A 13,619-nucleotide genomic window follows, 5' to 3' on the forward strand; every position below is an offset into this window, starting at 1 on the left:
AGGTTTGCGGCAGGGTCACTGCATGACCCATGCTGTAATCCTGAGTATTCTACCTGCAAAACATAACAGGTAGTCAGGACAGGGAATGACAGAGACCTACCCAAGACAGCTAAGAATATGGAGAGGCGCATTGTGATATTCTGAGGGGATGGGGAGTCGGTTCAGTTGGTAGTGTTTGCTGTGGAAGCAGTCTGGAGCACACCAAGCTGGACTTGGTGGCACATTATCTATTACCCCAGTGCTGCAGGGAAGGGGGTAATCCCTGGAGCTTGCTGGCCAGCCAGTTTAGCTGAATCAGTGGGGTCCAGGCTCAGTGAGAGTCCCTGTCTCTGAAAAGCATTGACTTCTGGCTTACACTGCTGTCTCCCTGTGTCTATTGCTGCGGTAACACCACGAGAGGAAAAGGTTTGTTTCCACTGACTGTATATAGTCCTGGCATGAAGAGAAGCCCAGGCAGCAGCTTGGGGACCAGAACTAAAGCAGAGGACTTGGAGGAAATCTGCTCGCTGCCGTGCTCCATTGTAGGCTGCTCAGCCTGCTTGCTTGTATCCTCCAGGACCATCTGTCCAGGGATGGCACCACCCACATCAATCATTAGTCAATAAAATGCACACCAGGCACCTACAGGCCAGGTTTATGCAGGCATTTTCTCAACCGTGAGTCCCGTTTCCCAAACGACAAGTTGACAAAATCTAGCCAAGACAACATGCAGGTATGCACACTTGAACATCTACCTATACACCCGCCTCCCCCTAAAAAAAGAATGGGAAGGTTAGTGGACACTATTTGTCCACCGAGCAGCCACAGCAGCTTGTGTTTTCTGCCATCACTTAGATGTCAGTATATTCTCTCCATAGCCCGGGCTGTCCTGGGACTCACAGAGCTCTGCCTGCCTCTGCTTCCATACTGCTGGGATTAATGGCGTGCACCACCTCGACTAACCTAGAAGTCAGTATTCTTATCTGGATTTTTTTTTTCAGAGACCTTGTAGCAGGTCCCTTCTTGAAGCAGGTGGCAGTAAAATTTGGGTGCTAAACCAAAGCTAAGACACTGCAGCTCTTGTTGGTCATATCTGAGAAGCAAGCTTCCACTTGTTTGACAAAAGAGGATTTAAATAGTGAAAATTACTATAGGAAAGAAATAAGCCTAATGGTATAAGTTGGATTGTGTCATATGTTAAAATTTTAAAATACTTCACTTTGTGTGCATGCATCTGTCCATCTGTCTGCCTGTCTCTCAGTGTCCCGCATGTGCAGGAGCCCACAGAGGTCAGAAGAGAGCACCGATGCCCTAGCACTGCTATCACTGGTGTTTGTGAATTGCCATGTGGCACTAGGAAACCTCTGCAAGGGCAGCCAGTGATCGCAACTGCTGAGATGTCTCTCCAGTACGTATGGTATATGATACATTCTTTTGTTGTTTATTTTGTTTTTGTTTTTCGAGACAGGGTTTCTCTGTGTAGCCCTGGCTGTCCTGGAACTCACTCTGTAGACCAGGCTGGCCTCAAACTCAAAGATATGTGTTAAATTCTTTACCCTCAAGTACTTCAGAATGTATCCGTTTGAAAATAGGATCATTTCTGATGCATCTGATTTAGATGAGGCCATACTGGAGTAGAAGAGGTCCCTAATCTGCTATGACTAATTTGTTAGAACTCAAATGGGAAGGTATCCTGGTAGTCTGGAGCCAAGGATACCACAAAGTCACACTGCTCAACAAACCTCACACAAGAGATTTATTGGGAGGGAAAAAAATCAGGTAGGTGGTTGCCCCTGCTCGGGTGAGAAACAGCCTGGAACTGAGCAGAAGGCAGGGTTTATACAGAGTTTCTTGGGGGTGGGGTAGACCTTTTCAGGGTGAAGCTTTCCAGAGTGGGGATTGGTGGGATTTCAAGTCCAGAGCTTGTGCATTTAACTCTAGGGTGGAGGCAGGGCCCAGCCGCCAGGGCACTTAGAGTGTTCTGTGGATGGAACCCGGCAGTTGGAGGTCCTCAGGGGCTTACAGCTAATGTCCTTTGAAATGGAGACATTTAGGCAAAACATGAGCACTGATGGTTGCCTTACGAAGATGAGGACGTGGGCTGGGTGATCTGACAGAAACCAAGACACCTCCAGGAAGTAGGGAAGAGCCTGCCAGGCTCCCTTTCCTAGCCCTCAGCAGGTGCCAACCCAGCTGGCACTGGGATCTGGGATGATAGCTTTCAGAATAGTGAGGTGGTGACATTGTTGCCGTCCGGTTTGTGGCACTGCTGTGACAGCCCAGTGGTAAGATTTTTAACCAACTTTGCGTTTTCTCTCTGGAGGGAACTTTGATGCCAGATCTGGAGATTTACTAAAACAAAGACCACTGATAGTTTTCGGGGTGATGTAGAGTCGGTGGGAGGTCCCTTGCTGGCTTGTATTTGTAGCCCAGTGTTTGTGGTTAAGGATGTGGGCTCTAAAATGAAGCTATGATTATTAGTGTCCAAACCCCGGTGCAAACTAGTTACTACTCGGGCAGGGTATTTGATGGGTGTGCCTGTTCCCGATGTCCATAATGAGGTGGGAGGTAGTGCTGGTGTTTTTATATTTATATATTTATTGTGTGAGTGCATGCAAGTACCACACACACGTGGAGATCAGAGGACAACTTTTAGGTGTCAGTTGTGACTTTTCTTCTATGTGGGCTCTGGGGATCAAACTCAGGTCATCAGGCTTGGTGGCAAATGACTCTCAGTTGAGCCATCATGCTGGCTCTGGCTAAGCACTTTAAAAGGTGATGTTCGAGTTAATGTACACTAATGGCTTTAGGATAGTGTCAGGAGCGTAGAGATTTACTGAACTCCTCTGTATTATTTCTGAGCTATTCTAAGTAGTCAATACTAGAAGCAACCATGAGAGTGAAGTGAATAGATCGTAGTTGCTTCTTTTTTTTTTTTTTTTTTTTTTTTTTTGGTTTTTCAAGACAGGGTTTCTCTGTGGTTTTGGAGCCTGTCCTGGAACTAGCTCTTGTAGACCAGGCTGGTCTCAAACTCACAGAGATCCGCCTGCCTCTGCCTCCCAAGTGCTGGGATTAAAGGCATGTGCCACCACCGCCCGGCGTCGTAGTTGCTTTTTAATATAAAATGCAACTTACCTGTTTCTAAAATTAAGAATAGGAATTTGTATTGGTGTTGTTGGTTTTTTTATTTTGTTTCGTTTTGTTTTTATTTTTTTGTTTTGTTTTTCTGAGACAAGGTTTCTTTCTGTAGCCCTGGGTAATCTGGGAACTAACCAGCTCAGTAGACCAGGCTGGCCTTGAACTCAGAGATCTACCTGCCTCTGCCTCCCAAGTGCTGACATTAAAGGTGTGCGCCACTACCACCACAGGCCTGGCTTTAAAAATATTTTTAATAAACAACTGAATTTGAAGTAATGGAAACAAATGGAGCTCATTACAGAGATAGAACAGGAAAACCATAAAGTTTTACCCATAAGGACCATAGAAGTCAGAGCTCAAACCACTGCATCAGAGGAGAAGAAGCTGGGCTCCAGAGAGGCTAACATGATGTCCCCCAGGCCAGTGTTCATCTCTGACCGCACTGGGTCTGATTTTCACTAGCTTTCTTGCGATTCCATCACCCCATGAAGCAAACTGAGAAAAAAATACATGATAAGTTTAAGGCATGAAAGGTAGAAACATAGCTCAGTGGGTAGAATGTTTGTATATCACTCATGAAATTCCGGGCTCGCTCCCAACACTACAGAATGTGCTGTGTGGCAGCAGGATCATGAGTTCAGAGTCATCCTCAGCTATATAGCGAGTTTGAGGTCAGCCTAGGACATGTCTTAAACAAAAACCAATGCCAGGAATGCATTTGGACTTAATATGAGGCTTGAACAAAACAATGGAAAGCTAACAGGAATTTATAGTGCCACTGGGGTAGCAGTTACCCCTGAGTAATTGTGATTCAGTTCCCAGCACCCACATGGCAGCTCACAACTGTAACTCCAAGACCTGACACCCTCACACAGACACTCAGACAAAACACCAATGCACATTATATACATTTTATGTATTCAAATGTATTTTACATATCTTATAATGAAATATTATATATTATATAAAGCCTGTCTCAAAAACCAAAAAGATTTATTACTTTTTAAAATGTATATTGGTATTTTTTTGTCTCCGTGTGTCTGTGCATCAAATGTGTGCAGTACCCTCAAAGGCCAGAAGAGGGCATAGGATCCCCTGAACTGGAATTACAGGTGAACCACCATTCTTGCTTGGAATCAAACCCAGGTCCTAAGAAAGAGAAGCCAGTGCTCCTAAGGAGTGAACCATCTCTTTAGCCTTATCATCCTGTAATTTTTTTTCCCACTTTTCCCTTTGTGATTAAAAATACAAGAAACAGCTGGGCGGTGGTGGCGCACGCCTTTAATCCCAGCACTCGGGAGGCAGAGGCAGGCGGATCTCCATGAGTTTGAGACCAGCCTGGTCTACAAGAGCTAGTTCCAGGACAGGCTCCAAAACCACAGAGAAACCCTGTCTCGAAAAACCAAAAAATAAATAAATAAATAAATAAAATAAAATAAAAAATAATAAAAATACAAGAAACATACAATTTAGTGTCTTCATTACTTTTGGCCGTACAGGGCAGTGATATTAAATACATTCATAATGTATGTAGTCACCACTACTCTCCATCTCCTGAACGCTTTCATCTTGGAGAATTGAAAGGAAAAACAACTGAAGAAAAATTAAAGAAATTCAAGAAAACTCACTTCCCCCATCCTATGATCCCTGGCATTTTACTTTCGTTATGATTTTTGATTCTTCTCAAATGCTTTATATAAATTGAATCATGAAGCCTCTGTCCTTTGTTGACTGGCTTATTTCACATAGCATAAAGTCTCCAAGGTTTATCATTTTCTTGTGGGATGTGTTAGAATCTCCTTCTCTGTAAAAGTGTGTGTGTGTGTGTGTGTGCGCATGTGTGTGTGTGCACGTGTGTGTGTGTGTGTAGGCCTGAGGACTGCTGCAGGTGTGAGTGCTTGGCATGCATTTCTGTGCTCTGGAGGCCAGGCTCAGACCGTCACACTCTACTGACAGGCACCCCAGCCCTCCTCCTGTTTAAGACCCACATTTTCGGCTCTGTTCACCCCGTTGGACGTGAGGTGCTTCCTCCTTTTGCCTACTGCGGATAAGGCTGCTGTGCTGGAGGTGCAGCCACCCCTTCAAGACTCTGCTCTGGACTCTTCTTGACGCTTCCCAGAACTGCATTGTATGGAATTCTATATTTAACTTTCTGAAGAACTGCCATGCTGTCTTCTAAAGTGACTGTAGAACTCTACCCTTCTGGGCGGTGCTCAAGGGAGTCCGGTTTCTCTGCGTCCTGGAGGGCACTTGCTGTTTTCTGTTAGATTGTTTGGTTTGTGACAGCCACACTGATGAAGGTGAGGTGAGACGGCATTCCCTTCTTATTTGATTTTACTCGCTGATGTATCAACCTTACATTCCAGCCAGACTGCCTGCCGGTCCTGACCAACCCTTGGCAGCCTGACTGTTCACGCCCCCTGTCCTCCTCGTGTGGAATCTTATTCTGGGCTCCTGATCCCCACCCAGCCGTACGCTCCGGTCCTAGAGCTGAGAGCGAATCCAGCTGCTGAGCAGTTTTCTCACAACGCTTCCGAAAGTATCAGCATCTTGGGGCTGTGGCTGAGCCTGGCGGCTGACGCTAACAGAGCACGTGACTCGAGAGGAGCGAATCTGAGACAGCACCCTTACACAGCCCACCCAGACAAAGCACATGGCTGCTTGAATTAGCCTCAGTTATCAACTTGACAGACCTGGGAAGAGGGACCCTGGTGAAACATTGCCTCCGTGAGATGGGCCTCTGCGCATGTCGTTAGGGCGCTTCCTTCACTGCTCATTGATGCAGGAAGGTCCAGCTCACTTTGGGCGGTGCCACCAGTGGTTGTCGGCTGTTTAAGAAGTCAGGCTGAGAAATCTGGAAAGAGCAAGCCAGCGAGCAGCACTCCTCAGGTCCCTGCTTCACTTTCTGCCTCCAGGTTCCTGCCTCCTTGAGCTCCTTGTTCTGACTTCCATCAGCGACCCGAAAGCTGAAATAAATCCTTTCTGCCCAGAGATGCTTTTGCTTGCAGTGTTCACATCAATGTGGAACCTCGGCTAGTACAAACGCCCCGTACTCTGCAGGCTGAGTGGAACCAAGGCTTGTACAAACGCCCTGTACTCTGCAGGCTGAGTGGAACCAAGGCTTGTACAAACGCCCCGTACTCTGCAGGCTGAGTGGAACCAAGGCTTGTACAAACGCCCTGTACTCTGCAGGCTGGAGCAGGCATTCGCTTCCAGTTATCTGTTCCCTCAATGTGGTCTCTCCATAGCCTTCCCAAGAACCACAGGCCTCACACCTTCAGGCAGGCAAAGGAGCCAGGGACTGCAGGATCTGACACTCCACCGAGGAAACCAAGTCCTATCTAAGCAGTTGTAACACAGGAAAGAGAGAAAATGAGGGGCCAGGGGACTCCGGGAATGCTGTGTGACAGGGATGTTGGAGTGAGGCAGGGATTCAGTCCAAGTGACCCAATGGAGGAGGTATCATTTGAGCAAAACCTCAAAGGAAAAATGGTATTTAAACATGTGTCAACATGCAGAATAAATTTGGAAATGCAATTTCTTTTTTTATATGCATTTATCATGTATACTGTGTTCTGTCTGCATGTATGCCTGCAGGCCAGAAGAGGGCGCCAGATCTCATTATAGGTGGTGGTGAGTAACCATGTGGTTGCTGGGACTTGAACTCAGGACCTCTGCCGAGCCATCTCTCCAGCCCAGAAATGCAATTTCTTTTCTTTTCTTTTTTTAAAAGATTTATTTATTTATTACATATACAGTGTTCTGCTTGCATGTATGGTTGCAGGCCAGAGGAGGGCACCAGATCTCATTACAGATGGTTGTGAGCCACCACGTGGTTGCTGGGAATTGAACTCAGGACCTCTGGAAGAGCAGTCAGTGCTCTTAACCTCTGAGCCATCTCTCCAGCCCGGAAATGCAATTTCTTAACAGCAAATGACTAGTTTCGCTCAGTGAAGTTTCATTCTTCTTAACATATTGAATTTATAGTAATTTTTCTCACCCATGCTTCCAAATATACATCTACATACAGATATATAGAGATGTATATATAGAGGTGTGCATATATATAGGTGTTATATATGTGTGTATGTTATGTGTGTGGATGTTTTGCCTGCATGTATGTTGTGCACTATGTGCGTTCCTGGTTTCCCAGGAGCTCAGATAAGGGAGTAATGTCCCCTGGAAGCAGCTGCGAGCTCAGAATCAAGCCCGGGTTCTCTTCAAAAACAGTGTTCGTTTTTTTTTTTAAACAGATTTATACTTTTATAACTCTTAATGTAAACAATCGACTTTTTTAGGAGTTTTTAAAGCAACACTTTTAGTATAACAAATTGACTCTAAAAACATCCAGGACTAGGAAAACCAGGTCATCAAATACTCATACCATTACCCATTATAATAGAATAACTATGCTTGCTGGAGATTAAATATGGTTCGGAAGTGTTGAAAAGCCGAAGAACAGTGTTCTTTTTTTTTTTTTTTTTTTTTTGGTTTTTCGAGACAGGGTTTCTCTGTGGTTTTGGAGCCTTTCCTGGAACTAGCTCTTGTAGACCAGGCTGGTCTCGAACTCACAGAGATCCACCTGCCTCTGCCTCCCAAGTGCTGGGATTAAAGGCGTGCGCCACCACCGCCCGGCTAAGAACAGTGTTCTTAAGTACGGAGCCGTCCGTCTCTCCAGCTCTGGCATTTATTTTTCTAACTGCAGGTGATGTTTATATCCTAAATGTTCAAAATACCACCAGGTTGTTTTCTGTCTTCTAGGCAAGTTAAAACCCATTTTGTTGCCTCCTTGGGATTCCTCTGCCACGTCCTGGCTTAGTTTCCACAGGGACCCCTCCCCACAACACACACTACAAATACTTGCTTAATTTTTTTTTTGTGTGTGTGTGTCATGCTTAAGTCTCTGACTGTTCTTTTAAGTATTATAGGGGCTTGCAAAATGGCTGAGTGGATAGAGGAACTTGCATTCAGGCCTCATAACCTCCATTCATCCCTGGATCCCACAGGGGAGTAGGAGTGACTCATGAGAGCTGCCCTCTGACCTCCAGGCATGTGCTGTGGTACCCGTACACCTGCACAGATGCACACGCACACACACGTGCGCACACAATTCAAATAAGGAATTAAGCGTGTGTGTTGCTGGGACTGAATCCAGGGGCACACATGAGCCAGGCAAGCGCTCTCCCAGCCCTTCTAAACGGGCGTAAACACCCATTTGCTCTCTGCTCAGCTTTGATAGCTCAGAAGCAAAGCATCGCTGATAGAGCTGCAGCCTACACTACTCTGAGCTTGCAATTCCAGTCCCCCCTCTCCTCCCCAGAGTGCGACACTTGTCATTGTTGTGTCTGGTTTATGCTTTTTCCACATAGGGATGGCTCCACACAGAAGAGTTTTGTGCCAAACCACCATGCGTGTACAAAGCCATGAGCCACAAAATGACCACATATGTAATGTTGGCCCCGACGATTACCGGACAGCTGAGACACTCGCTTCACTAGAATTTTTACTGTACTGTGTTTAGATACACGAATGTCCACCATTGTGCTTCAGAGGTAAGTGCCATACTGTGACAGCTGAACAAGCTGGTGGTTTAGGAGCGGTGGGCTATAGCGTATAGCTGTGGTGTGTAGTCGGTGATCCCATTGAGGTTTGTATCATTACACCTTACAATAGCCTCACAATGAAATCAGTTAATGTCCCCATCAGTAAGTGACATGACTGTGTGTGTGCATGTGCCATGCTGCTGCTGCTGTCATTCTGTAACATACACAGCCTTGGGACTTCTTCATGAACAAATAGAGCAGTTAAATCATTTCCCCCATCATACCAATACACGACCATCTATCTGTTTCTCCCCTGATCACCATTTAGGTTGTTTCAAGTTTTTGTCATTATAGACCAATGGTTCTCAACCTTCCTAATGCTGCAACCCTTTAATATAGGTCCTTATATTGCGGTGACCCCCAGCCACAAAATTATTTTTGTTGCTACTTCATAATTGTAATTTTGCTACGTTATGAGTCATAATGTAAATATCTGTGTTTTCTGATGGTCATAGGAGACCCCTGTAAAAGGGTTGTTTGAACCCCCAAAAGGGTCTTGACCCACAGGCTGAGAACCACTGTTATAAACAAAACTGGGGGATGGCTGGAGAGATGGCTCAGCAGATACACACACTTGCTGCTGTTACAGAGGACCCACCCAAGTTGAATTCCCAGCCCCTGAGTCTGGTGGCTCACACTGATCTGTAACTCCAGTTCCAGGGCATCCAGTACCCTCTACTGGTATCCAAGGGGGAACCCACATACACATTCACTGACTCTCACTCTCTCTCTCTCTCTCTCTCTCTCTCTCTCTCTCTTTCTCTCTCTCCCTCTCTCTCGTTTTTTGAAACAGAGTTTTTCTGTGTAGCCCTGGCTGTCCTGGAACACACTCTGTAGACCAGGCTGGCCCTGAACTCACAGACCCGCCCGCCTCTGCTGCTGAGTGCTGGAATTAAAGGCTGCGCCACCACATTTGGCCTACTTTGTTTTTCTATTGTAAAAACAAAACACAATGACCAGGTCACCTTATAAAAGAAAGGGTTTATGTGCCTTTTTAGTTGTTCCTGAGGGAGAAGAGTCTGTCATGGCAAAGAACTGTGGTAGCAATCAGCAGGCATGGCATCAGGAACCGGATGCAGAGAGCTCACATCTTGAACCACAAACACCAGAGAAGTCCTTCCAGTAAGGCCCCAAATACAAACAGTGCCACCAACTGGGGACCAAGTACTCAAACATCTGAGCCTGTGGGGGTGGAGTTCTCTTTAAACCACCACTGCCACAAGCCCACAGCCAGGTTCAGAGCCTCCAGCCAGGATCAGAGCCTCCAGCCAGGATCAGAGCCTCCAGCCAGGATCAGAGCCTCCAGCCAGGATCAGAGCCTCCAGCCAGGATCAGAGCCCTGAAGGTCCCCTAACCCTCCCAGCCAGCTGCACCAGCTGGTGATACAGGAGCCTCATGGTGGTGTAGGGGGATAGCCTCGGCCAAACCACCACCCTAACCCAGCCGGATTTACTGACTAGGTCCTGCTTTCCTCCTTTGACGGGCAATCCCTCTCTCACCACCTTGCCAAGTTTGGATCTAGGCCTTGCTGTGGCGCTCAGGGTGGCTAACTTTACTAACTTTTTTGTTTTTCTCATTTTTTGAGAAAAGGTCTCTATGTAGCTCCCTATGTTGACCAGGCTAGCTAACCCGAGTTCTGGGAGGTCCGGCTGCCTCTGCCTTTTGAATGATAGGGTTAAAGGTATGTGATACCTCACTCAGCTCCTTTGTCATATTCTTTTTAAAAGAATTTATTTATTGTTATTTTATGTGCATTGGTGTTTTGCCTGCATGTATGTCTGTGTGAGGGTGTCAGATCTTGAAGTAACAAATAGGTGTGAGCTGCCATGTGGTGCTGGGAATTGAACTTGCGTCCTCTGGAAGAGCAGCCAGTGAGTGCTCTTAACTGCTGAGTCATTTCTCCAGCCCCCTCCACCTTGTCATGTTTTAATCCACAATTATGTTCAATCTGGAGTTTATTCTGTCCATTAATTATTTAAAATTATTCTGTGTATTACGTTTCTAAGATTTCTCATCTGCTTCTGATGAAAGGTAAACCAATAAGGGCTGGAGATGTGGCTCAGCTGCAAGGGTGCTTGCCTGGTGTGTAGGAAGTCGTGCATTTGCTCCCAGTACTGCATAAAACTGGGCATGGAGAAGGATACCTGTAGTTCCAGCACTGGGGAAGTGGAGGCAGGAGATCAGGAGTTCAAGGTTAGTTATCACTGGCTATGTAGCAAATCTGAGACCCTGTCTCAAAAAACCAAACAAAAACAATTTTATTTTTGGATTTGAGTTATGGCTACATAGTTCAAGATTTAAAACACACAAAATAAAATAAAGAAATTATTGTTTTAAAAATATTTACCTCCAAGCTGGGTGGTGGTGGCACACGGCTTTAATCCCAGCCCTTGGGAGGCAGAGGCAGGCAGATTGCTGTGAGTTTGAGGCTAGCCTGGTCTACCGAGTAAGTTCCAGGACAGGCTTCAAAGCTACAGCGAGAAACCCTGTCTCAAAAAACAAACAAATAAACAAAAAAGTGCTAAGAGAAAAGATCATAAGCACTAAGTGCCTTTATTGAGAGATCTTATAGTAGCAACTTAGCTCACCTGAAAGCTTTAGAACAAAATAAGTAAAGACGCCCAAGAGTTGGCAGGAAATAATCAAACTGAGGGATGAAATAAACAAAATAGACAAAGAGAACAATACAAAGAATCAATGAAACAAAGAACTGGAGAAAATCAACATGATAGACAAACTAGCGAACAGAACACCGATAGTGCAGGCACTAAGATCAACAATTAATAAATGGGACCTCATGAAATCGAAAAACTTCAGTAAGGCAAAGGATACGGTCAATAGGACACAAGTGGCAATGTACAGATGGGAGAAGATTTTCACCAATTCCACATCTGACAGAGGACCAATATCCAAAATATAGAAAGAACTCGAGAAACTAGATGTCGACAAACTAAATAATTCAATTTAAAAATGGGGTACAGATCTAAATAGAGAATTCTCAACAGAGGAATTAAAAATGGCTGAGAAACGTTTAAAGGTTCAACATCCTTAGTCATCAGAGGAAATCAATTCGAAACGACTTTGAGATTCTGTCAGAATGGCTAAGATAACAAACACAAGTGATAGCTCCTGCTGCCGAGGATGCAGAGCCAGGGGCACACTCCTCCACGGCCGGTGGGAGTACAAACTTGTGCAGCCACTATGGAAATCATATGTCGGTTTCTCAGAAAACTGGGAATTCATCTACCTCAAGACTCAGCTCTACCACTCTTGGGCATATACTCAAAGGATGCTCTACCGTACCACAAGGACACTTGCTCCACCATGTTCATAGCAGCCTTATTCGTAATAGCCAGAACCGGGAAACAACCTAGATGTCCTTCAACCAAAGAATGGATAAAGAAAATTCACATTTACACAATGGGGCATTACTTAACTATTAAAACAATGATATCATGAAATTTGCATGCAAATGGATGGAACAAAAAAAATCACTCTGAGTGAGGTAACCCAGACCCAGAAAGACAAACATGGTATATATTTACTTATAAGTGAAAATTAGCTGTAAAATAAAGGGTAACTATGCTAGTGTCCACAGATCCAGAGAGACTAGGTAACAAGGAGGGTTCATAGGCGGATGCCAGATCTCCCCAGGAAGGGACTCTGGGGGCAGATGGGGTTGGAACAGGAGGGATCAGATGGGGGAACACTGTGAGAAACGACTGGAATTGGGGGACATGTCGGGGGTGAGGTGGAAACCTAGTGCAATTGAAGCTCCATGAAATCCGCGAGAGCAACCCTAGCAATGGGAGACACGGAGCCTGGACCAGTCACCTTCTGTATCCAGGCAAGGCCTCGAGTGCGGGGATTGGACACCATCCCACCACAAAACCTCCCACCTGCAGCTTGTCCTGCCTGCAGAGTGTTCTGGGACCAGAGCCTAGCAGAATCATTCTCAAAGAGACCAGAGAGGCTTCATCCAGCAACTGCTGGGAGCAGATGCAGAGTTCCACAGCCAAACATTAGGCAGAGCTTGGGGAGTCCTGTGGAGGAGCGGAAGGATGGAGGTGCCAGAGGGGTCAGGGACACCACGATAACATTATAACACAGCTCAGAATCAATTGACCAGAATTCATGGGGCTTGCAGAGATCAGGGAGCCTGTGTGGGTCTGACCAAAGTCCTCTGCATATATGTTATGGCTATGGAGCTTGGTGTTCCTACGGGATTCCTAACAGTGGGAGCAGGGGCTGTTGCTGACTCTTGTCTGCTTGTGGGACCCTTTCCTCCTACTGGGTCACCTTGTCCAACCTTAATGCGGTGGTATGCGCCTGGTCTTATTGCAGTTTGTTATACCATGTTTGGTTGATGTCCCTGGGAGGCTGCTGTTTCTTGGGGGAGGCAGAGGGGGATGGATCTAGGGTGAGGGGTTGGGAGGAGAGACTTGGGGGAGGGAGGGGAGGGGAAACTGCCATCAGGATATAATACATAAAAAAAGAAAAAGAAAAAAACTAGCCAGGAAAAAAATTATTACCATCATGACAATAATAAACAAACAAAAACCAAACCAGGTGGAAGGGGCACACCTTTAAACCCAGCACTCGGGGAGCAGAAGCAGGGGGGATCTCTGTGAGTTGGAGCCCAGCCTGGTCTACAGAGTGAGTTCCAGGACAGCCATGGCTACATAGAGAAACCCTGTCTCAAAAAACCAAACCAACCAATCAAAGAACACACACACACATGCACCAAAACCAAAACAAACAAAACAACAAAAATTTACTTGTTCTGACCAGGCATAGTGGTGTGTGCTTTTTTAATCCTCGCACTCAGGAGGCAGAGGCAGGGGGATCTCTGTGAGTTCAAGGCCAGTCTGGTCTAGAGTGAGTTCCAGGACAGCCAGA

Source organism: Chionomys nivalis, chromosome 3, assembly GCF_950005125.1.
Source record: "Chionomys nivalis chromosome 3, mChiNiv1.1, whole genome shotgun sequence".
NCBI lineage: Eukaryota > Metazoa > Chordata > Mammalia > Rodentia > Cricetidae > Chionomys > Chionomys nivalis.